This window comes from Cervus elaphus, chromosome 18 (genome assembly GCF_910594005.1).
Source record: "Cervus elaphus chromosome 18, mCerEla1.1, whole genome shotgun sequence".
NCBI lineage: Eukaryota > Metazoa > Chordata > Mammalia > Artiodactyla > Cervidae > Cervus > Cervus elaphus.
Window position 1 is genome coordinate 51,861,823 of NC_057832.1, and position 24,968 is coordinate 51,886,790.

At 42.4% G+C, this 24,968-nt stretch overlaps 1 long non-coding RNA gene across 2 annotated transcripts in view; it reads right to left on the reverse strand.

Annotated features, from left to right (window-relative positions):
* The window catches only part of LOC122673781, a 28,506-nt gene extending 9,658 nt beyond the window's left edge, over positions 1-18,848 (reverse strand). Inside the window, exons 1-3 of one of the 2 annotated variants that reach the window (XR_006334826.1) lie at positions 17,113-18,848; positions 14,376-15,626; positions 3,005-3,202 (exon numbers count right to left, since the gene is read on the reverse strand). This is a non-coding gene — a long non-coding RNA (uncharacterized LOC122673781). Of the gene's footprint in view, positions 1-3,004; positions 3,203-14,375 lie in introns of both variants that reach the window. The other variant, XR_006334825.1, reaches the window with a different exon arrangement.
* Positions 18,849-24,968: the final 6,120 nt, after the last annotated feature.

A 24,968-nucleotide genomic window follows, 5' to 3' on the forward strand; every position in this document is an offset into this window, starting at 1 on the left:
GAAACCTGTACTGGTCCTAATGTTCTTCCCAAAGATCTTTCTGAAGAGGAGCATTTTTGTAAAAGCATCAGAATAAAACCATAAATGTCAATAGTGACAAAAGACATATGGCACTTTTAAAACCTGACTACAATGCAATTGACAAAGAAATTTGGCTACTGCTATAACATATAACACTTTAATAACTAGAATTATGAGTGATAATTTTACCAGGAGTATCAGATTTTAAGAATTCCATGCAACTTCTGGAATATCTATGTTAATAACATTTCCCCTTATAACATAACCTAAGATTTATTACTCATTTGACAGTACTTACCATGAAATTTAACATACCAAATGAACCTAATTAGTTTAATATCTCTGAAGTTTTCCAGGGGCCCTTTGAAGCAACCCAAAATTAGCTAGGGGTCAAAAGAACTTCATTAGAATTTGATTTGGGAAGTTTTGTTAAAAAAAATTATCAAAAATTTTGAAAAACCTTGGTCAGACAGGATCATAGGTCACTGCAGAATAACATTCTCTTAACAAAAGTGACTGAAACTCCAATATTTTGGTCACCTGATGCAAAGAGCCGACTCATTGGAAAAGACCCTGATGCTTGGAAAGATTGAGGGCAGGAGGACAAGGGGATGACAGAAGAAGATGAGATAGCTGGATAGCATCACTGACTCAGGGGACATGAGTTTGAGCAAACTCCAGGAGATACTGAAGGACAGGGAAGCCTGGCGTGCTACAGTCCACGGGATTGCAAAGAGTAGGGCACAACTTAGCGACTGAACAACACCAACAACAAAAACGACAGTAAAAGATTTCAAAGGCAAATACAAATCAAATCACTTAATAGGTAAAGAAACTTAAAAATATGTTATCAAAGGCAGCTCAACATTTTAAGAAAAATGTCTCAGAAATAAAAACCAAATTCAAGTCTTGTACCAGCTTACTTTTAAAATTCATTTACTCCACTAAATTTATTTTAAACTTAGCCAGTTCTAACCATGCACAAAACTCTTTTTTTCGGCAGTGTTAATTTGAAGGAAATAATTACCAGAAGTTGAGTTGATTTTTAAAAACTGCAGTTGTCTTAGATTTTTCAAAATATAAGTGTAATGCCCCAAACAGGACTTCTTTGAAAGTTGACTCATGCAGTGAAACTACAAGGGGAGATAACTGTAGACCTTTTTCACCCTAGTAAACAGTTTTCTCACAGACACTCTAGTTGGTATTTGCCTGTCAACTGACTACATCATTCATGAATTGGCACTGTTTCTGTTGCTTGCTATGCTGATTGATACTGAGACTTTTTTTTTCCCAAAAAGGTAGGTATCAATCACCAGTAAATTCCATTGCATTTTTTTTCTTTTAATTCTGAATTTTTTTCATGCAAAATCCAAGCTTATGCAGAAGCCAAGATTTAATGAAAAGCAGTGTGAAGGTACAAAATGAATGACCAGATAAACTGTTGGCAACATAAAGCAATACTTGCACTACAGAGAAGAGAGTTCTAGGAAGTACTAGGAATAGGATAATGACAACCGTGCCATCAAGATTACAATCCAAAGAAATAGTTCTCAACCCTAATCAAGACTTCCCACTGATGTCAACAGGAGGCCTAAAATTCCCAACTGACCATTTTTACCTCAGTAGGCTTTTTTTTTTAAAGATTTAAATCTACTGTGTATCGCTCAGAAAAGGGAAGAAGCTGATATGAAGTGTTAAATCAAGCACACAAATTGAGATAATTATAATAAACGTATGTATGTCGTTCTTTATGGACTAACCAGAGAAAAGCCAAGTGCAAGTTGAAAAAAGCAAGATCTATAAAACAATGTGTTTAGTTTAAAAAATGAGGTGTCAATATTAATCATGCACAGGCAATTACATCTTTAAAAGGAAAAAAGTCATTAGGACATCAAAAAGATCACGAAGACCAGACACCAAAGGTATCAGGGAAGGGACAGAACAGCACCAGGGCTGAGCAAGTGAGGAGCCTCAAAGGACAAGGCCTTAACCATGAATCAAGTTTCCAAGGTCAGGCAGAAAATAAACGTGAAGCTAGCCAAGGTGGGGGCTGGGTGGACCAATAAGCGCATCCCTCCTCTAAAGCTGTCATCTGTCACTGTGGAATTATCTTTCAGTTCCTCATGAGAAGGGTGGAGGGGGGGGGGAAAGAAGAAAACAAAAAAAGAAATCAGCTTTTTATATGAAATTTATGGTTTTTAAAGTTTGACAAGTTTAATTCACATTTTTAAGAAACAGTGAACAAGAAGATAAGACACTACCACACTAACCATCTGCAGACCGAGTCTGGCCCACAGCCTACCAATCTGCAGCCTCTGTCTTGGAACAACAGCAAGGCTTTCAGCAGAGAACCCCTTGCTTTCATCAGGATCTGATTCCCCTTCCAAGCAGTGGATCATACACACCCGACATGGTGAAGTGTGCGGCTCCTGGGGGCTACAAATGCCTGGAATAGCTTCAAGTGAGTACTCCAAGTGCAAGGCACTCTGCCAGACACCTGACCCTTGTTCCTACGGTACAGGTGGGTTTGCTGTGAAGCTGGAGGAACTGAAGCGTGTGTGAGCCCTCAAGCTCATGGGAAATTTTACATTTTCTTTCTTATTGAGTCTCTCCCAAACTGTGTAAGCTTGGAGCTCCCCTAGAATGAATCTGACCCTGCCCAACTGGTATTATTTTTCAGGCCAAACTCACTGCAAAATCAAGTGACCTAACTGCTGAAGAATTTGGACTAAAAATATTTCTTTTTCAGATAACCATAGCGCCAGATGGGATGCCTACAAAATCTCCAGAGTGCTTTCCAAGTCTTAACATAGTAAGGGCACTATGTCCAATGATAGTGCATGATTCTGCATCATGTCAAGTTTATTTAGGGCACCAATTAAATGTGTGGAGATGATGGTTATGCTCACTGGTGGTAACAGCAGCTGTAGTATGTAAACATTTGGGAATAAATGATGGAGCAACAATCTCGAATTACACTGACCTCCTGCTGGGCCACACTGGTGGCATATCACCCCGGCAGCCCAGAGATCCAGGAAAGCTGAAGTCTGTCCACCGCCCTGGGGGAGGGTTGCCGGCAACCGCAGATGAAGGCCGCATCTGTTTTAAATGATTCCGAGAGTTTCATTGGATATTTTCTTCTGATGTAACGGTGTCTTGGAGAATGAGTTCACCTGGAAATCTTGTGAAACAACAAAGTGGCCTTTCTTCATTAAGTGGAAGGTAAATTTTCTAAAACCCTCACAAGGTGTATCCATGTGAAAGAAGATGCGATCTCCACTGTGCCTTCCTCCTGGGTCAAATGCCTTCACACCAAGAACACACAGTCCCTGGGGGGTACACAGAGACTTTCCAGGGCACACACAGGCAGAGACCTGGCTTACCTGGAATCCACTTCCAGAACTTCATCTTCCATTTTTATGAATTTCAAGGCCCGTGGCCTGCCCACTGCCCATTCCCACCTGCCCTACACAAGGACCCTCCACATATGGAAGAAAGATGGACTTATCACGTAACCTAAATTTGACTCTGTTCATCCCCTTGAAGTGTAAAACCTCTAGGGCATTAAAGTGACAACTGGAGAAGGCAGCCTTCTAGAGAGAAAACTAGAAACTAGAAAACAAGAGAGCATCACTTACACGGGCAATGCCTTCCTTCAATTCAAGAGCCCCATAGGGTTCCTATCTAAGAATTAGCACCCACGTTTATCTTACATTTTAAAATAAAGCCAGACTTCTTTTCTGATTGAATGTGTGGTTTGGCTGTTTGTCTGACTTGACCACAAGGACTAGCTTTGCCAGTTAGATTATACAGCAGGTATTTTCCATAAGTTAAATGAGTCAAATCTATAACTACAAGGTTTAAATAAGATACATTTAAAGCATATATAAAAAAGTATATCCTTGGCAATATTTAAATTTGTTGAAAAAACGGAGATGTCAACTTAAAAATGAAATCAGATCTAAAATTTTTATAAAATTATTTTACGGGCTACATGAAACAGAAGGAGCATGAAGTTAAACCTACTTAACTCAGTTTAACAAACATTTTTGAATAGTGTTGAGTACGGTCTATAAAGCATTACAGATGTACAGAACACAGCCCCTGTTCTCAAGTTGCCTATAATCTGGTTAGAAGATCAAGACAGTTAACACAGTGGGAATGTCTGTTTCTACAGAACGCAGAAATGGGTGGAGGCAGGTAGAAGTGACCCTGGACAAGGGGTGTATCAGTGGGCTTTGGAGGATGGGTAGGATTTCAAAAGGTAAGGGAGGGGTAGAACAGCATGAGGGAAGTCAGAGTTAAGAAACCTGGAGGTACGTTAGAGAAACAATGAATTGTTTATTTTGACTGAGACTGACAGAGAGAGACAGAGAGGCAGAAGAATAAACAGAGGTAAGGGAAAGCAGATCACAAATTGCTATTATGAGCAGTCGAGCGTCATTAGAGCTTTCTGAGCAAAGATGAACTTAGCACTCAGCTCTGGGAGGAGGCCCTGACAGCCCTGTCCAGGTGCAGTGGAGACAGGAGACACGCTGGCAGGCACTGACATCCTCCAGGTGAGAAATAAGGAGACCTGAGCACCTGTTAGGGGTGCCAAGAAACAGCCAGGGACTCTGACTCGAGCACAGAGTACATACACAATGACACAGACACATTTTTAAGCTGTTGCTCTTACAGCTGAGAGATATGCAATGGCTTGCACTGGTGCTCCGGAATCCTCGTTCAGCAGATATTTATCAGTGTCAGTCGTGTGGCAGATGCTGTGCAGAGGGCCGAGACTATAACTTTAAACCAGACAGGCACCACCCACCTGTCAGAGATGTGCAGGCTTTAAGTATCAGGAAGCTAATTCCACAACTTGCAGTTACTTGCAAGTTGTAATAAGAGCTACAAAGGAGAAGTGAAGGAGCCAGAGTGGGCAAGCAGGAGGCCCCATGAGGCCAGGAGGGGTATCCAGGGCTTCTAAGAAAACAGCCAGGGACTGGCTCAATGTGTGCAGATGTCACTACAGGAACAGCGTGGGGGGGTCCAGGCCTCGGGGAACAAGGTGACAACTTCCCCCAGTTCGACAAGGATGGTCCTGGTTTCGAAACTACTGAGTGGGCATCCAAGCAACACCCTCCCCACCTTGAGTCCTGGGCAAACTGGAGTGGTTCAGCCACCTGAGAAGAAAAAGGCCTGGGGGCCAAGCTACAAATCCTGAGACCTGATAGCAGCCGATCACCTGGGGGCAGAGGATATCAAAAACTGGCCAGAAGGCTGGGGGGCCGTGGGGTGAAGACTTCACAGGCCTGACAGGCCCTGGCCAGGATGTGGGCCTCCACACCGCAGGGAGGCACTGATGGGTTTCATTGGAAGGACGGCCTGACACGATGTGGGTCCCCCTACAGAACCCGGAGCTGGGGTGGAGACCATCTTTATGCTTCCTGCCCCTCTTCCTTCCTCTCCATCCTCTGCCGGAGGCTGCAGCTCTCACAGGCTGCTGACCCGGAGCTCAGCCTCTCCCAGGCCCCAGATGAGGCAGTCGCCAGCCTTTCCAGAAGGACCCTGGAGGCCTTGCTAGTGTGTTTCAACTCTTCCAAGAGCTTTCCTGGACAGGCATCTAATCAGTACACAGATTCACTTTCTTATAATCTGCTCTCTTCTCTATCATCAAAGTATGAAAATTCATCCTGGATTTCTACAATTAATCTTCATGGTGCCTAACATACAATGGGTGCTCAGCGAGTATTTAAATACATCAGATAATTAAAAAAAAAAAAAAAAAACAAACTGGTCTCATGTCTAAATCCACTATAGTTTCCCTTGAATAAAAATGGTTTTCAACATGGTAAGTGACCCTGACTAGTCAAAGTGGACAGTTAGCAATTCTCAGGTTTGCTGCTATTTCTACACAATTCTGACAGAAGGGCTTGATGTTATCTGAATACCGGATGGGATGAAGGCTAGCTTCTGCAATCCACCCAGGTGCTTTATCCAAAACCAGTAATTATTTTCCCTTGACTCCCTCCTGTTCCTGCTCAGGCTTAGCTCTGTCTGAAATCCAGCAGGCCTTGAGAAGACCCAGCTCTGGCTTTATTTCAGGAAGGTAAGGTCAGGACCATACCAACAGTGATAGGGCAGGCCTTCTTGTTCCAGCCTTTCTTCCTCAGAACCTAGGGAGAGATTTCCCACTAGCATCCTTGGCTGAATTCTAGCATGCTGGGTCCAGCTGGTCAAGGTTCCTCAGATGAACTTGGCCTCCCCACTGTGAATGTTCACTGCAAGGAGGCAAAAGGCTCTTGTGGGTTTTGACCTTGGAGCAGGTCTGGACTCTCTCTGCCTCTCTGCTCCAACTGCAACTTTCCCCAATAACACACACACTCAGATACCATGTATCCCATCTGCCTCCCTGCCCAGGCTTCTGTCACTGGTGTCAAGCAGCCTTTGAGTGACACTTTTGGCTGGGCTCCTCCAGCCAACCTCTGCCCTGCAACCTGCACCAGGGCCCTAGCACTCACCCGCTGGTCCCTTGCTTAAGAGACTAACTCAACTCCCTGCACCGAGACTTCTCAGGGTCAAAGACCCTCATGGTCTGCTCTCCACTAACCTTCCCGCCAGATGAGGCAGGTCAGTCACAACCCATCCCAAACATTTTCACTCTCTATTTTTAAACCAAGTCAACAAATATAAAATCCAGACTTTTTTCTTCCCCTTAACCACTGCTATTGTCAATGAGCTAATGGTATAAGGCTTTGGCAGGTTTTAAAATGGGCTTCCCAAAAAAAAAAAATAAAAAAAAAAATAAAATAAAATGGGCTTCCCTTGTGACTCAGCAGTAAATAACCTGCCTGCAATGCACGAAGCACAGGAGACGTGGGGTCGATCCCTGGGTCAGGAAGATCCGCTAAATGGCAACCAGTATTTTCCAGTATTGCTTGGAAAATTCCATGGACAGAGGAGCTAGAGTCCATAGGGGTTGCAAAGGGTCGGACCTGACTAAGCATGCACACACGCCCACACCCCTCTGCAAAGGCTTATTTCTCACTCAGGTAACAGATCAGGAGTTGCTGAGTAAAGGAGATTTTTCTTATTTAGAGATTCAGAGACAGGTTCCTTTCATTTTATGGCTCCACTACAGAATAGACGTCTAAGCACCAACAGCACTGCCGTCTCCTGGAAGCTTGTTAAAAACGCAAGATCTCAGACCCTACCCTGGACCTACTGTACCTGCCCTGTGCTTTAAGATCTCCAGGTACAGGTGACTGAAACACACAGAAGTTTCAGAAGTCCTGCTGTAGAACCTCAGAGCCCTCTATATCCAGATAGCTGAAGGAGACAGAGGGCTTGCAAGTGAGCATTTCATTAAAAATCCCAGCCTGCAAATGACAGGTCACTCCCATTCCCAATCCATTGGTCAGAACTAGTCACATGGGTACACGAGGCTGTGGGTACACATGGGCACACAAAGGACAGTGGGAAATGCAGTTCCTGAATGGACAGCTCTCAGGCAGCTACCACGCCACACTACGAAACTAGGACGGATTTTGGTAGACAGACATTTCTGACTCACAGTACTTTTTCCATTTTTTTCCACGAGTAGAAAGAAATGTCTTCCTCTCTCCTAGAAACTGTCTTGGAATAAAGTGACAGGGGAGTTTTCCCAGCTATCTTTTGGGTTTTTTAATGGATTTTTGTGGTAAGAATACTTAGATGTACTTCCAACAAGTTTTAAGTAAACAATTCTGTATCATTAACTACAGTCACCATGCAGCCTCCAATGTGAAGGTGGCCCAGCCTGGTGCTAAGTGGACCAACGTACTGGACATGCCCCTGCAAGGCTTCACGTCTATGAGAGTCTGTGACCACACGTGGTTTCCATCAGTGCTGCTTCCCTCCTCACCCTTAACTCAGAGGACATCCCTGAGTGACCTTATCTTCTGAACACATCTAAGGTATCCAACCAGGGGTCAGCAAACTTTTCCTATCAAGTGTTACATAATAAATATTATGAGCTATGTAGGCCATTCTGTGACTGCTGCAATCACTCAGCTCTACCATTCTAGCATAAAAGCAGCAGACAAAATGTAAACTAATTCACATTATATAAACGGTATGGAGAACTGACTATAGTTCATTTTACAAACTTTACTGAGTATTTATTAAGCTACTTAATGCCTCTTGTTCAAAGTGTAAACTTTGTGAGGACAGGAACCATTTCTATCTCCTTCCTTATTATAATCCTTGAACACAGCACCATAAATGTCACATTTAAATGAAAGAATGAATAGTGAAATGAATGTCATGCATGGGGAAATGTTCAGATTGGAACAGCTGCAGCAAATGCTCTGAGGTCCATCCTGGCCAAGGGCACTGCCCAGTCAGAGTTGCCATGCAGCACAGGATCAGCATAAGGCCAGAGAAAGTCATCAGCAAGGTCATTAATCTTTGGCAATCTGGCCCAGAAGGGCCCTCCCAGAACAGGATAGCCTGAGGCTTTCACGTTCTTGTCCAATACATCAGACGGTTCAGCACCAGCATGAACCACCCTCACAAAGGAACCAAGGACAGCTGCTAATCGTGCATTGTACACTTAAAATCTGCCAGGAGAAGATCTTAAGCATGATCTCACCCTGACACCTCCTTAGTGAGCAGGTGGCCAAAGGGGAAGAGACACTGCTCTGACAACAAATACCAGGCCCCGCACCAGGGCACACACGACATGAGTGTGCAAGGGAGAAACAAGGATTCTATTAACAACGCCTGTCACAGCGAGAGTCTCAAAATCGAGTAAGGAGGCCCTGGACAAGTGCAGAAGTCACACTGAAGGGACTGTAAAGACAGAAAACTTGGTCAAGCTCAGGAGCAGTAACAAAAGATGAGGAAATTAGCATTTAATTAGCATAAGCTGTGTGGCCAGCACTTTTACATACACTGTCCAGTTTTATCCTCACAGCATCCTCATATGTTCATATTATTCTCCTCACTCCTCCAAAACGGCTCTTGTTTGGGTCACAATATCTTATTTCAAAACTCACTGTAAAACTACACAGAGTGTCTCAACTCTACAAGACAAACATTTGGGCCTGGATACTTCTTTGCTGTGGGAGGCTGTCCTGTGGATTATATGATGATTAGTAACATCCCTGACCTCCACCCACCAATTATGACAACCAAAACTGTCCCCATACATTGCCAGATAGCCTGGGGTGCAGGGTGAGGGGGAAGCAAAACTGTTCCCACTTGAGAACCATGGAGCTACAGTTATCAAGACTGTGAGGTCCTGGCAAATATACACAGATCAATGGAACAGATAAGAGCTCATAAACACAACCATACATAAGCCTAAATGGCAATTCAAAGAAGACAGAATAACCTTTTCAAGAAATATATATATGTTCCTTGATGCATGCCTCACACTGCATAGAATTTAACTCAAAATAGATCACAGACCTAAATGTAAAACCTAAAATCTGATAACTGGACTTAAGTAAAAATTGGAAACATCTGCTATTCAAAAGACCCTATTTAAAAAAAAATGGGAAAAAAGAGTCAAAGACTGGTAGAAAATATCTGCAAAACAAAAATTTGATAAAGAAGTTAATCCTAAATACATTTTTAAAAATTCTGAAAATTCAACAGCAGTTATTCAAAGGCATGAAATAATTGTAAAGACATTTCATCAAAGAAGATATATATAGAAGGCAAATAATTACATAAAAATAATGCCCAGCGTTATTAGTCACTAGGGAAGTGCTACTTAAAACCACAAGAAGACATCACTACATACCAACTAAAATGACTAAAATTTAAAAAGTGACATGCATTGGTAGTGGGAGTGCAAAATGAGACAAACACTTTGGAAAACAGTATGATAGTTTCTTATATGGTTAAAATATGCTTGCCATCTGACTCTGAAATCCCACTCTGAGGCAACTATCCAAGTGAAATGAAAATCTATGTTCACACAAAAGCTAGTATGTGAATTTTTATAGTAGCTTTATTTTTTATTCATCTAAAATTGGAAACAACTTGAATGTCCCTAAACTTGTGACTGGATAAACACACGGAGGCACATGCACACACTGGACTATGAAGACTAGGGAATTCCCTAGCAGTCCAGTGGTCAGGACTCTGTACGTCCACTGCAGGGGGCATTCTGCATGCTCCAACGAAGACTGAAGATCCTGCCTGCTGCAACTAGGACCCATGGCAGCCAAATAAATATACATATATACAGCACAGGCTACATGATATAGTTTCATTTATATGACGCCATACAGACATAACTCTGAAAAAAGTTTAAAGTGAAGTCGTTCAGTCATGTCCGACTCTTTGCGACCCCATGAACTGTAGCCTACCAGGCTCCTCCATCCACAGGATTTTCCAGGCAAGAATACTGGAGTGGGTTGCCATTTCCTTCTCCAGGAGATCTTCCCGACCCAGGGATTGAACTGGGGTCTCCTGCATTGTAGGCAGACGCTTTACCATCTGAACCACTAGGGAAGTCCCCACATAACTCTGAAGACAAAGGTAAAAGGCCAGAAAAGAGAACAGCGGTGCCAGGGGCTGCAGGTGCGGGCCGTGTTGACCACAAAGGGGTCCCAGTGCACTCTGAGTGGGGAAACTGGTCTACATCTAGACTGTGGGGACAGTCACGCGACCACATGTGTTTGTCAAAACTCACAGGAACTATGCAGTCCATATCCTCAGGTTCCACATCCACAAATTCAACCAATCTCAGATTCAGGGGAAAAATTTCTTTGACAAAGTTCCAAAACAACAAAACTCGAATTCACAGCATCCCAGCAATTATTTACACAGCATTTACACTGTACTAGGTATTACAAGAAATCAGAGATGGTTTAAAGTATGTGAGAGGATTTGCGTAGGTTATATGTAAATATAAGGAACCTCAGCATCCATGGATTTTGTTCTCTGCAGGCATAGTGTTCCTGCAGATCCTATAAAGGGTGAATTTTACTGTATGTGAATTAAAAAAATTATATATGAATAGGATTTCTGTTTAGACTTTTAGAAAGAAAATTAATCACTTATGAACCTGAATAAAATTCTACGACTGTAAATAAAACAAGTCAGACTCTCACTCTTCGGCTCAGGCTCAGCACCCACCACCCTCCCACCGCGTGCACACCTACGTGACTTCACTTCCTCCCACTCTCCCTGTCGCTTCACTCCGGCTACACTGACTTCCTTGTGCTTCCTGAAGTAGTTTCTTTTTCCTTTGCTCATGATGCTCTTCCTGTTGTTTTCTGCATGCCCTCCTCCTTCACTTCCCTCAAGGCCTCAGCTCAAATGTCACTATCAGAGAGCTCTTTCCTGATCTCTCCCTCTCTCTCTCTCAGTATTCCTTCTCCTCCTTACTCTGTTTTATTTGTCTTCATAGCACTTCTCAGGCACCTTTTTTGCTTATTTGCATAAGAATGTAAGCTTTATCTGCTGTCATCACTTTAGTCTCCTAAAACAGTTTCTGAAACATACTAAAGTGAAAGAAAGTGTTAGTCACTCAATCGTGTCCGACTCTTTGTGACCCCATGGACTGTAGCTCGCCAGGCTCCTCTGTCCATGGAATTCTCCAGGCAAGAGTACTGGAGTGGACTGCCATTCCCTTCTCCAGGGGATCTCCAAATGCTCCATAAACACCTGAGTTTTTTGTTTCTCGGAAGAAGCTTCTTTTTTTTTGAGGTGTAATTGACATACAGTATTATATTAGTTTGGGATATTATAAATACTTGCTAAATGAACAAATAAATGAAGGACTGGATGCACTGATGGGAGCAGGGATGGAAATCACAGGGAGGGAGGAAGGGAGACAGAAAGAAAGGAATGGGTGGATTAGCTGGTGGAGATGACTGGATATCCTCTCAGAATTTGAATTTAAAACATGAAATGAGAATGAGCAACAACTAACAGTAAAAACAGAGGTATGAACAACTGTTTTACAAAAAGATTAAACACTAAAATTAGCAGTCACAAATGACTGCAATCTCACACACAGTTAAAATCTCAGCCAGCATGGTCACAAATTTTAACACACGGTAAGTAAATGTATCACAGTCTTCTAACTAGCAAGTCTAGCTGCCTGTCTTCCTTACTTCCCTGAGTTTCTCTATAATAACCCTCTTTTGACTAAGGTTCCCCATGCTCTTTCTGGGGGACTCAGGGATGGACTGTTTCCCCTGCTCAGATAGAGTGCCCTCTGCAGGTTTCCATCGGCAGGAGTCACAAGAGACTTGAGTACCCAGAGTGAAGCCACTCTACCACCAGCCTCAGTGTTGTGTGACAACAGAATTTCCGTGTGTCCACAGGAGACCCCTACAACTTCTTTCTTGCAGCATGAGGACAACTTGCCCTAACTCATCACGCCCTTAACTTTGTTTTGGTTGAGTGTCCTTTAACCCTCAAACCCTTACCCCACCCCTTTCTGACACTCCTTTTTGTGATCCCCTTCCCTGAAGCTCTTCCACAGAGCCCTTTGAAAATCATCAGCAAAATGTCCACAGCCTTAATTTCTTCTCTGAACTTTTCTGAATCTTTGTGGTCACTGGAACCTACCTTCCCCTTGGGACTCTGCTTCCCCTACAGGCTCTCAGGTGGTGGCAGTTTTCTCTCCCACTTCTCTTGTTCTTTGAGGGTTAAGTGTCTTTCTTACATCTCATGTCACTTTCAGCACCTCTCCATCCTCCTCTATAAAATGTTTAGTCTTAAAACTCATGTCAACTGACTCAATAATTCATTTCTAACATATGAATTCATTGCTACAAATTTCCTTCTAAGCCCTGCTTTTATTGCATTCCATAATTTTTCATGTTGTATTTTTATTTACTTGAAAATATTCTTTTAAAATTTTTCCCGTGGCTTCATTTTGACCCATGTTATTTAAAAGTGTAATGTTTAATCTCCAAAGATTTTGAGATTTTTCAGCTTTCTTTCTGTTACTGATTTCTAGTTTAATTCCGTGTGGCTGAGAACAGACTTTGTAGGATTTCTACTCTTTTGAATTTGTTAAGGTATATTTTATGACCCAGAATGTGTTTTATCATCCATATGAGCATGAAGAGAATGAATATTCTGCTGTTGTGAGGTAGAGGACTGTATAAACATGAACTAGATCCAGTTGATAACAGTGTTGTTCAATTCAACTATCTCCTTACTGCCTGCCTGCCAGCTGGGTCTGACTGAGCTCACACTCCATGGGCACTCACCATGGTCCTCCCTTGCACCTTGCCCCTCTCTGCTTCTGTGCATTCACTTACCGAAACTACAACCCTGTTCAATCCAGCGTTCTGCATGTATCTTGCCTATCTCCACACATACTGACTGTGGTCAGTGAAAGACACCCCACATGGTGAATGGTCTCTCCTTAAATCTGTAAGCACCAAGATCAGGTGGGCCTTGTTTGCTGTCAACTGAACAGACAGACACTCCCCATTCCCCGGAAGGATCCATTTCTAACCCCATCCTCATGGATGACTATTTCCTATCTTCTTATTCCCCCTCAGATGGTGAACACCTCCCTAATCCTCACTCTCAGCAGAAGTCTTTGTTTCTTAGTTCAGTGAGAAAGCAGACGTTCCCATCACCATGTCTACACTTGTACATGTGCCCACTTACTCTGCCTTCAAGACTTTTACCAGGAATTTGTCTTTACTACTAGCAAATGTCAACCCCTTGACTTCTGCACTGGATTCCTCCTGCTTACTCATAGGTGATTCTCCAGCAATTCTTTTTCCCCTGCAGCATCCATTTGTCCCTCACTTTGATCTTTCTCATTGGCACACAGGCTATTTTGTCTCAGAATGGCAGGCATGTTGCTTGAAAATTTGTATTTGTTTTTTCCTCTTGGGGAGATGCTCTTCCCCAGGATACTCACATGACTTTCTTCCTCTCCTCCCCAGGTCCTTACCCAAATGATACTTCTCAGGGATGCTTTCTCTAGCCACCCTGTCTAAAACTGCAACCTCACTGGGTTTGGATATTCCCTAAGGTGACCTCTAATGAGCCACACCTAGAATCCCTCTCCCCTTGGGTGGGAGCAGAAACTGTTATTTGCTTCTAACTAATAAAACAGAGCAAAGGTACTGGGATGTCACTTCCCTGATTAGGTTACAATATAGAGCAAGGCGATGGGCTGTCACCCCATATTTATACTACATGATAAAAGACACCATCTCAGGAAACTAGAGCGAGAAGCTCTTCCCTGCTGACATGAAGAAGTCAGCTGCCATACAGTGAGAGGGCCAGTGGAACCGGGACGCCTCTAGGATCTGAAAGTGGGCTCCAGTGGAGAACCATCAAAAAGCTGGGGCCTTCAGTTATACAACTGTAAGGAATTAAGTTCTGCCAACAACCTGAATGAGCTTGCAAGAATATGATTCTCCAGTTAATTCTTCAAATGAGACTTCAGCCCAGGTGGCATGTTGATTGCAGTCCTATAAGACACTGGGCAGAGGATCCGATGAAGCTGTGTCCAGATTCCTCAAACCATAAAAACTGTAAGGTAATAAACATGCTGTTTTAACTGGTCAAGTTTGTAGTAATATGTTATGCAGAAAAATTGAGAATATATCCCCCTTATCCTCCCAAAGGAGGATTCACTTTTTTGCCCTGGCATTTGTAACCATTTAACATTTTCTATTTCACTGATTTACCGTGTTTATAGCCTGCCTCGTCCTCTACTTTTGAATACAAGTTTCACTAAAATAGGGATTCCTATCCACTTTTCCCCCCATCATTATATTCTCAGTGCCTGGAACAGTCTCAGTAAATGTTTGTGGATGGAATGAATACTGAATATATGCTAACTCTTGTTACCTGAACAGAGGAATTCACTAAGCTCACATATATCTCAGAAAGGTAAAGGTACGAGAGGAAAGGTGTGCATTGTTTTAAACTTGTTATGGAAATGTTTAAGCACTCTTTCAGAGCCACTGTGATGTGTCTAAGCAACAGTCTTACTAGTCTGGCTTGCTCCAGTGGTAAATTACACATTCTGAGAGCAGCACTCTTCAAGACCTTTTGACTTGAACCACATTTAAAAATACATTTCACATTATGTGTCAGTACACACATATACCCACATAAATAATTGAAACAAAGCTTTCATAAGATAGTACTTATCTTTATCACATGCTCTGATGGTTTCCCATTCTATTTCATCCTGTTGCATTTCAATTTTTTAGAAACTAGGTAAGACCCACTGATAGGTCAGACAAACCCTCCAGGCAATTCTCTAGGAAGATCAATTTTCTCAGTTGTCAAGCATCTCCTGGGTGCAGACTGCTACCAGTTATCCCTGGAGAGCATGGGGAAGGCTCCTCTGTGAGGCCTGGACAGCAGAGGCATCGCCTCAGCAGAGAGAAGAGCTGAGGGGCAGGGCTTGGAGTGAGTGAGCCTGGGCAGGGAACCACAGCTTCTGGCTGCAGCAGAGCCACAGGACAGGCCTGGGGCTGATGCTCATCATCATTAGTAAAATAAGCACTCATACATTTCAAAGATTCTAAAACATCATAATACTGTTACAACTAACCTTTAATCACAGTCATATCTCAGATGTCTAAATGGTCCCGAAGTCACTGGCACGTGGTGCTTGAATTTCTTGGCTATACAGGGTTTTGAAAACCACCAAAACATTAGCTACTTTACATGGTCCCAAATGACATAACCTGTGAACTAATGAAAAATTATGGTAAGGCACTTTCCATATTCCAAGAACTAATCAGTGAGCCCAGAAAAGCTCATGTTGATGAAGTGCCATTAAGTCATGGCATGAAATGCCACTTGTGGGTAAATCTAGGTGTAATTTGCTTTTTTGCAAGTAGTTTTTTATTTATTTGAATGTGAAATGAATCCCAAGGATGGGAGATGATAAAGATGCTGCCCCTTCAAAACTGATTTGATTTTAAATGTATTTGACTTTTTTTCCCTTAAAAAGCATGTGGTTCAAGAAAAATAATTTTTGTCAAATCCCTTAAGTTTTAGCTCAACAGTGCAACCAGAATGAGGAAAATGCCCCTGACACCTTCCTCCCCTGCTGCCCCTGCCCTACCCCTCTGCCTGAGGGTTGAGGTGGCAGGGTGAGGAAGGGAAGGTGCTAGAAGACAAAGAACTAAGAAATCAGCAGCAGGCAAAGGTTATCTCCAGTGCTTCTCTTTGCAGGTCCTCAGCTTTTCAGCCCCCACTTTCCTCACCTTCCCTGTGGGTTGTGGCCCTGTTACTGCCATTCCTTTCTTTGGGTCAGATGACTCATTTTTCTTCCCTTCTGTTTTCATTAAAACATCCCTGACCTGTCTCATTCCTGTAGGATTAATTTCTAAGTTTAGTGGATTTCTGTTAGGTAATATTTTTTTGTCACCATGAGGTAGCAACAGCCAAATCCACAATGTGGGAAGGACAAAAGACCCAGTTGTTCTACCACAGGAATAGCAAGGAGGGAGAAGTGGAGATAAGGTATGTAGGGGAGAAGAGAGGAGGAGCTGTTATAACAGACTACATTAATAAGATTACAGCCAAGAGTTCAATGAATCCCCAATTGCCCATCATCCAGCTTCAATATTTATCAGTATTTCACTCTTTTTGCTTCAATTATTCATTTCAACAGATGTTTGTTTATTCCTTTGTTTTGTGGAGAATTTTAGAACAAGTCCCAGAGTTCTTATGATTTCATCCACAAATACCTCAATAGTGTATCTTACAGAAATGCACTTTGGCAGGAAGTGTCCGGCCTTCAGAGAAGGGTTCTCCCAGAAGTATTCCTTTGACTCTAAGTGAGGGTTTGCTTTAAGGATATTATTGATATTTAGAAAAACACAGTTCCTCTACACACACCCTCAGAGTAAAATTCCTTCCAGACTTAGCTTAGGAGAAATGCCACAATTTCTGACCCAAACACTGAAAAACTGGTACATGATCAAATTTCCCTTTATATATTAATAAGATGTGCTGGGAAGCTTAGAGGCAAACCTGCAGCCCACCATGCCCCATGTCTGCCCTCCATAATATGGAATTGTCTGTTAGCATCATCTCCGGCTCTAGTGAGGCCCCCTCCTTGCTGTTCCTTTTATCTTTCTCATCTACCTCAAATCTTACCTTAGTGTATCTATACATGTCCCTGTAAGCAGAGGTGTGCTGGTGAATGTTCCACACCCAGCTCTCTGAAAACAATGTACATGTATATTACAAACGTGCTGCTATAAAGGATGTATAATACACAGCAAACGAATAATAGTAAAATACACAATACTTATTGTCAATTCCAAGCAGCCAACTGATTCCCATACAATGCTTTTGTTCATTTTTGTCAAATCCTTTATCCACAGCCAACCTGTGGTTGCAATCAATAAATAAGAATAGTTTAGACATGAATGTTGGTTGATATTTCCATTTACTTTAACAAGGGAGACAAAAGTGAAACAACAAAGACCTATGTCATGTGTCAGAAATCCACTCACTCTTCCCCATGTAAGCAACTTTTTTGCTAAATTCGTTAACTGCTTCCAAACACTGGAAGAGTATTCCCTCACCTTTCTGTGCTATTCAGAATGTAACTGCTGTGGATATGACACACGAGTATTTACTCTGCACTGTTCTCATTCTCTTCATCACTATATGAAACTTAGAGAATCCATAAAGAAATAAATAAAGGGTTGATTTGTAATGTGTGCCCATTTCCCTGGTGTAAATACTCCTACCATGGCCAATTTCAAGATACTAACATGAGGCTGTCAAACGTGGATTTAGGAAGAGATGTGCAGTAGGACACCTTTCTGTAGCATTTTCACCATGCAGATACAATGGACATAAATAACCTCAACAATATAACTAACAGTGAAACATAATTAGAAAGTGATGAATTTGAGTATTTATTACATTTTTAATAATTTGTTTAATTGTAAGTTTATATAATTTAATTTTTAATGACGGCTGTGTTTAATAGACGGCTTGCAAGATTCTTAAAAGTTTAACAATAAATTTCTCATAAGCCAGTACCAGATGACTCCACCACACCAATATCTGTAGGCCACCTAAGATAATTTTGGAATTAGGTGGGGTATGAAAAATGAATAGATCAATACACATGTGGGGGTTGCTCTTCTGGTAAGATTATGGATTGCAACTATGAAAATCCTCGCCTGAGAATACTAAATTCTGGATTAATTATAAAAAACATACTCTTTAAAGTGTAGTTGAATTATTTACAATAGCCAAGAGATGGAAACAATTTAAGTGTTCATCAATGGATGAACGGATAAAGCAGACATGGTATATATGTGCATTTGAGTATTATTCAACCATTAAAAAGGAGTGGGACTTGCCTGGTAGTCTAGTGATGAACACTATGCACTTCCACGGCAGGGGACATAGGTTCTATCCTTGGTCAGGGAACTAGGATCCTGCCGGCTGCATGGCGTGGCAAAAAAGAAAACAAGAAGGAAATTCTGTCAGTTTGTGACAATAAGGATGGACCTTGAAGGCACTATGCTAAGTAAAATTAGTCAGGCAGAAAAAGACAAATACTCTGATCTCAATGATATGTGGAATCTAAAAAGAACATAGAAACACAACATAGAAACGTAGAGACTATTTTTGCCAGAGGAAGGGGCTGAGGCGGGGCAGAAATGGGTGAAGGTGGTCAAAAGGTACAAACTTTGAGTTATAAATAAGTTCTGGGGATGTAGTGTAAAACATGACTACAGCTAACAAAACTGTATTGTATGTGTGAAAGATATATAATACAGTATTTGTATACTGCTAAGAGAGTAAATCTTAAGGGTTCTCATCACAAGGAAAAAAAATTCTCTGTAGCTATATAAGGTGATGGATGTTAATTAAACTTAGCATGGCAATCATTTCACAGTATATACATATATCAAATTATATTCTGCACCTTAAACTTATACAATATTACATGTCAATTATATCACAATAAAACTGGGAAAAATAAAGTATTGCTGAGCTCAAACGAAAATACGGGTTCAAGGGGCAAAAGAGGAGCAGTGAGCTAAAACCAGGTCTGCAGATAGTAAATGAAAAATAAAACCAAAAACAAACCAAAAAACAAGACCAAACAAACAAGCTTGGTTTGTCCTGAAGGTCAATGCTTCTATCACACAAAGAACCAGAGACCAACTTGGATCATGCAGAGTGAGGAGGTGAACCTTGGACCCTCACACTGATTCAAGGACTCTCAAGAGGAGTATACCCTTTGTGAGACTTCAGGAAAGAAAAATAACTCACCTTCCAGCAGAGGAAACCCAGCCAGAATGTGGATTGTCTCCATCAAAATTCCAGGTGGAATTCTGTGGGAGCTCTGCTCTCTGCTCTTAACCCTGGAGCTGGTGGGGTCCAGTCCCCTCCACCTGGCAACTCACACCCAGGTCCCAGGCCAGGCAGCAGTCACTTCTGAGGCTGCCAGGACCCCCTCCTCCTGAAGCTATTGTACCTCCCTGGCCTCCCTTCACCCCTGGGCAAAACTAGGATCCGGAGACAGGCCGAGCGGAAACCACTGGGGGACCTGGTCCGTTCAGTCTTCAGGGGTCTGTGGGGAAGGGGTGCTATCCTAGCAGGCTTCCTGGAGGAGCGGAGCGCTAAAAATGGAAATAGCACTCCCTCTGGGCAGAGTTTAGTACCGTCCTAATGACTTATTTTCTTACTGATCACATGGGACACCCCTTCCTACACCTCATGTCATTTGGCAGTGACTTTCTTCTCCTCTAGAACCACCTGTGGCTCCTCGGGCCAGGACAACTACATCCAAAGCCCTGCTTTGCCATTCATGCTTCTTTCACAACCCCTCCATCTGCTGCAGGCACAGTGTACAGGCAGTTTCATCATGACCACCTGAACCCAGCAAACTGCATGAAGAACTGCTGAAAGAAGTGGCAGGAACATGTGGGGCCATCCCTACAGACCCACTCGCTTCACTATTTTGCAGCTCACAGTATTTCTATTCCTCAGAAAGAGGAAAAACCAACACAACATTTAAGAGCTTCAGATTTCATTTGCTATTTTTCTTTTCTTCCCTGAGCATCTGAAAGATCACTACTACTTAAATGGATAAATGCACACGGCGTGAACTGAGCTCTTAGAGCACCAGAGGAACCCATCTAAGTATGCCCAGTGTTCCTGCTAGAATGGTCTCTTCTCTTTCTTTATTCTCTCTCCCTCCCCCTTAGGGTCTGTAAAAATAAAATAAGTAAAAATTATTTAAAAAAATAAAAATAAGTTATAATAGAGTGGTGAAAGTGGTGTCAGGTTAGTAACACTACCTAATGCCCAAGCAGAAGCAAGCACAAATTCTCTGGAGAAACAAAGTAAGTTCCATCAAAAATGATCCCATCAAATATAGAAGGAAATAAAACAACATGGGTGGGAGTCAGGAGAAACAACACACAGCAGACTTACATCTCCAAGAACCCTAGATGTTAGAATCACTGCAAACAAAATTAGTATGTATAAAATATTTAAAGAGGAAGATATAATCAGAAAAGGATCAAGAAACAGAGAAGCAGAAAGACTTGAAATGATTCATATGAAAATTTTAGAAAGGAAAAATATTAAAACTAAAAATTATGAATGGATTAAACAGTAGATTAGATATACTATTAAAAAAAAAAAGGCAGCAAACTGGAAGATAGATCCAAAGAAATTACCCACAATTTCATAGAGGCATGGAAATAGAAAATAAGAAAGTAAGGAGAAACAAAAGAGAGAATGAGGTTCAAAGGAAGTAGATTCAAAAGAAATAACAGAGAAAATGTAAAGAAGTAGCAGTTTGTTTGTTTCCTTTTTAAATTCATGAGATGTTACTACAGACAAGAAGCACATAGATAAATGAAAAGAAAAAATATCCCCACCTATACCTGCTAGAGTAAAACCACAAAACAAGAAAAACAGAGATGATCACAAAAGCACCCAGAGAAGAAAGACATCTTGGTCACAAGTAATGACAATTAGATCAATAGTCAACTTGCCTACAGCTATACAGGAAGACAGGAAAGGGTGGGGAAATCTCTGCTGAGAGAAAGTAACTGTCAGCACAGAATTATGCAGCCTTTCGAGAAGACAGATGAAATACCCAAAATGAGGGAGTTTACCACCAACAGTACCTGCACCTAAGGGGAGGGTATCCTACAGCAGAAAAGACAGGACTGAGAAAGGACCTTGAATAAGAAAATTGATAAATCTGTTAGTAAATATAAACAACTAACTATGTAAAATAATAACAATGTCTAATTCTTAGGGGTTAAAAAGACATTAAAATACTCACCAATAGCTTGGAAGTAAGGAGAGGGGATCTGAGTTAGAAGTGGTCGTCTCCTTATTTTTATAATAAAGGAATTCAGATATTGATTAATTTGTACTGATGAGTGTGCATATTAAAGTTTCAAGGACAAACACTAAGGCTGTAGAAGCAGAGGGTCTAACTTCCCAACCAGTGAAAATGGGGAGATGGAGTAAGAAAACAAGCAAAAAGCAAGGACAGGCAAGCCACTCAAAAGACAGTAAGGCAAGAAAACGGCGCAGGGCATTTGGATGATGAAACAACGATGGTCACCAGGAGGAAGGCACTGATTGGACAGAAATCTTCCCTGTAACTCACCGCCAGTGCACCCATCCCTTCACCCCCTTAAGCCAGACTGTCTCCAGGTTTAGTTGCCACCTGGGTGGGCAGGTGGAAGCAAAGGGTGAGCAGGCAGGTGCCGAAGACATTCTTTCTCAGAGAGGGAGGTTCCAAACCCAAAGCCTTTCAGGATCTCCTGAACAACCCTGGCTCAGTCTGACTCTTCCTCTCCCGGTGCCTCCCTGAAGTCTGCTCGGTAGCAGCACAGAAACACGAGGTGTCTGTTTTACAGCGAAGGCTCCTTCAGCACAGTTAACGATGAAGTGGATGGGCCTGGACAGAATGAAGTGGCCAGTACCAATCCCTGTTATACTCCTTGTGACTGTGTGAGGTCAGGACTTTCAAGTCATCTCTGCATATTTCTCATCTGTGCAAATGAGGAGGCTGAACTAGACAACTGGCCAGGTTCTTCACAGCTCCAATATCCCTTGATTATGTTCTCCATTAAATACGCATCAGGTACATCGAATTGTAAGCCTCATTTTTTCTGATTAAAATATTAAAGTCTGCTCTTTGCACACAGCTTTTATAACTTGCAGCTTACATAACATGTCCAGTATGCTCACAATACATGATAGCAATATTCCCTCTAATAACCTGTATTCAGTTACTGGCTTTCTTAATATCACTTTTTTAGGACCTCAAGTAAGATGTTTAAAAAATAAAAAGAAGCAAAACAAACAAGCCACCTTCAGTGACTCCGCTTCCTGTGATACATGTCCCTGTCTTTTCTCATCTATTCAGGCACAGCAGGTCTGCCGAGTTGGCTCAGATCTTAAGTCCTCTACTCTGGGGAGATAATGGGCCTTCATCTGCCTGGATTTAGAAGTCAAGTTCTCCTCACAGTACACTATTCAGAGCTTCAAATGTCCCTTGATAGATAAATTAAACAGTCATTGTCCACTATGATCCCACTTGATTTAGCTGATGTTTTGAAGTGATTAATCACAGGTATTGCTTCACTAACTGTCCTCATTAAGCTCTCAAGGTTTTGGACTCCAGGCTCTGCTGTGTTTATTCCTGTCCACATCTCTTCCTTGGACAGCTTGAGTGACCATCATTACATGCAGAAAGTGAAAGTCAAAGTCACTCAGTTGTGTCCAACTCTTTGCGACCGCCTGGACTATACAGTCCATGGAATTCTCCAGGCCAGAATACAGGAGTGGGTAGCCTTTCCCTTCTCCAGGGGATCTTCCTAACCAGGGATCAAACCCAGGTCTCCCACATTGCAGGGGGATTCTTTACCAACTGAGCTATCAGGAAAGCAGAAGATCATGCAGAAGGGACCCCAAAATCTAATGCTCCAAATTATTCTCCTCTTACCCCTCAGGCTCCAATCTGTCCACCTGTTTCACTAGAGTAACAGCTGCGAGAGCAGCCTCCTCCTTGACTTACCACTCAAACCCCACTCTGCCCCCTCTCGTGTGTGCAGGCGTTGCGCTCAGGGGGACAGTCCAGATGCGGGAGTCCTAGACCATATGCCAGCCTCTTGCCCCATCATCCCCAGTTTCTGCTCTATGTCTGTGAAAGCATTCACTAAGGTCTTGAGGGTGTTCAAAGAATTCCCACCTCAGTCTGACCACTGGTACCCTGAGTAATGTCAGTCAAACTAGCAAGCTCTATGCACCCAGGACCATCAGGAGAACCTTTGCCACATGCCACTGCTGTGCCATTGCTATGCCAAGCTCATTTAATTCTTGCAATACTGTCAAGAGGGCTGATATTCAGCTGGTTGGCACGAGCTGGTCCTAACAAGTGATTTACAATCCTCACCCACCACCACTGGTCTGTGCCTGTGCCACACTGGCTGGAAATGTACTAAACACAGCCTGGAGATGGTCAGCACTCCCAGTTTATCAACGAGGAGACTGAAGCTCTGAGCTTCACAGGAACAGGGGTAGCAGGCCACAGCAGAGGTGCGGGGGGCCCTAGAGCTGCAGGGGCGCAGCTCCTTGCTCACGGACGGTTAAGACAGCAGCTCTTTGGCAGCGCAGTTCTATAATGTGGTCTGGAGGCTTGTTCCTGGAAGCCCGAGCTACAGGCCATTTCTTCAAACTCTCCTAATTCTATGCAATACCCCTCTTAATAAATGCCTTGTGTAATACCTAAATGTCAGAACTAAAACTACAGAATTCTTAAAAGAGAACCTAGGCATAACTCTCCATGACCAGGATGGTTCCTTAGTACCCAAACAGTACCAAAAAGCACAAGCAAAAATGAAACAGATAAACTGGACACCACTGGGTCATCAATAGTCAGAGCTCTGGTGACCTTGATAAGAGCAGTTTTGGAGGAAAGGAAAAGAAGAAAGGTCAAAAGACTTGTACATGGAATTAGCAATGGGCATAGACAGACTGTAACAGATAAAGCAGGGGATGTGTCAGCAAGACCTGGCAAAAGAAAAGATCTTTCCCTGTGGTACAAGAAAGAATGAAACATCAAATATGGCACAGGTATGTGTATGTGGGCATGTGCATGCTCAGTCGTGTCCCAATTCTTTGTGACCCTGTGGATTGTAGCCCACCAGGCTCCTCTGTCCATGGGATTTCCCAGACAAGAATACTGGAGCAGGTTGCCATTTGCTTCTCCAGGAGATCTTCCTGACCCACGTCTCCTGCAATGGCAGGCAGATTCTTTACCACTGTGCCACCTGGGAAGCCCCAGTGGCACAGGTAGCTATTAAACCAGGAAAAGAAACCCTCAGACACAAAGTTAGAAGGTGTCATTGCACACTTTCCCGGGGGAGGTAAGACAGTGTAAGGGTTAAGTGCAAACCAAGAGATTCTGATCAGGCACTACTCCTTATCTGTGAGTGGCCTAGAGCACATGTGAAATCTTCTTAGCTGTGTTTCCTTGAATGAAATGGGCTAATTCTATAAAGGTACTCTGAGATAAAATGAGCTAATGCTCATAGCTGGGTTATGAGTTTGACAACATTCAAAGGGCAGCAAAACCTCTGAATGTTAAGAGTTTCTATGCACAGCGACACAGTACCAGAACTTAAAGAGTTTTAACAACATCCTGTGCTGACCTGACCTGAACTACAGAAGACTCATCAAGCCTGTCACATGTTACTCCCCGCCTGCTCTCTCCCTAACATCCACATCCCTTTAATCATCCAACATGATAGCAGATTCGATGATCAACATCTGGAATGAGGCTAGGGAGCTGAAATCACAGACTCTAAGATGACTCGAGATTTTAAACCTTGCTGTTTAAACAACTACTCAAATTTTTAAAATTCAAGCAATCACCCATAGAAACAAAAAAGAATTAAATATATATATTATATATATATATAAATATTAGCAAATGAGCTCAG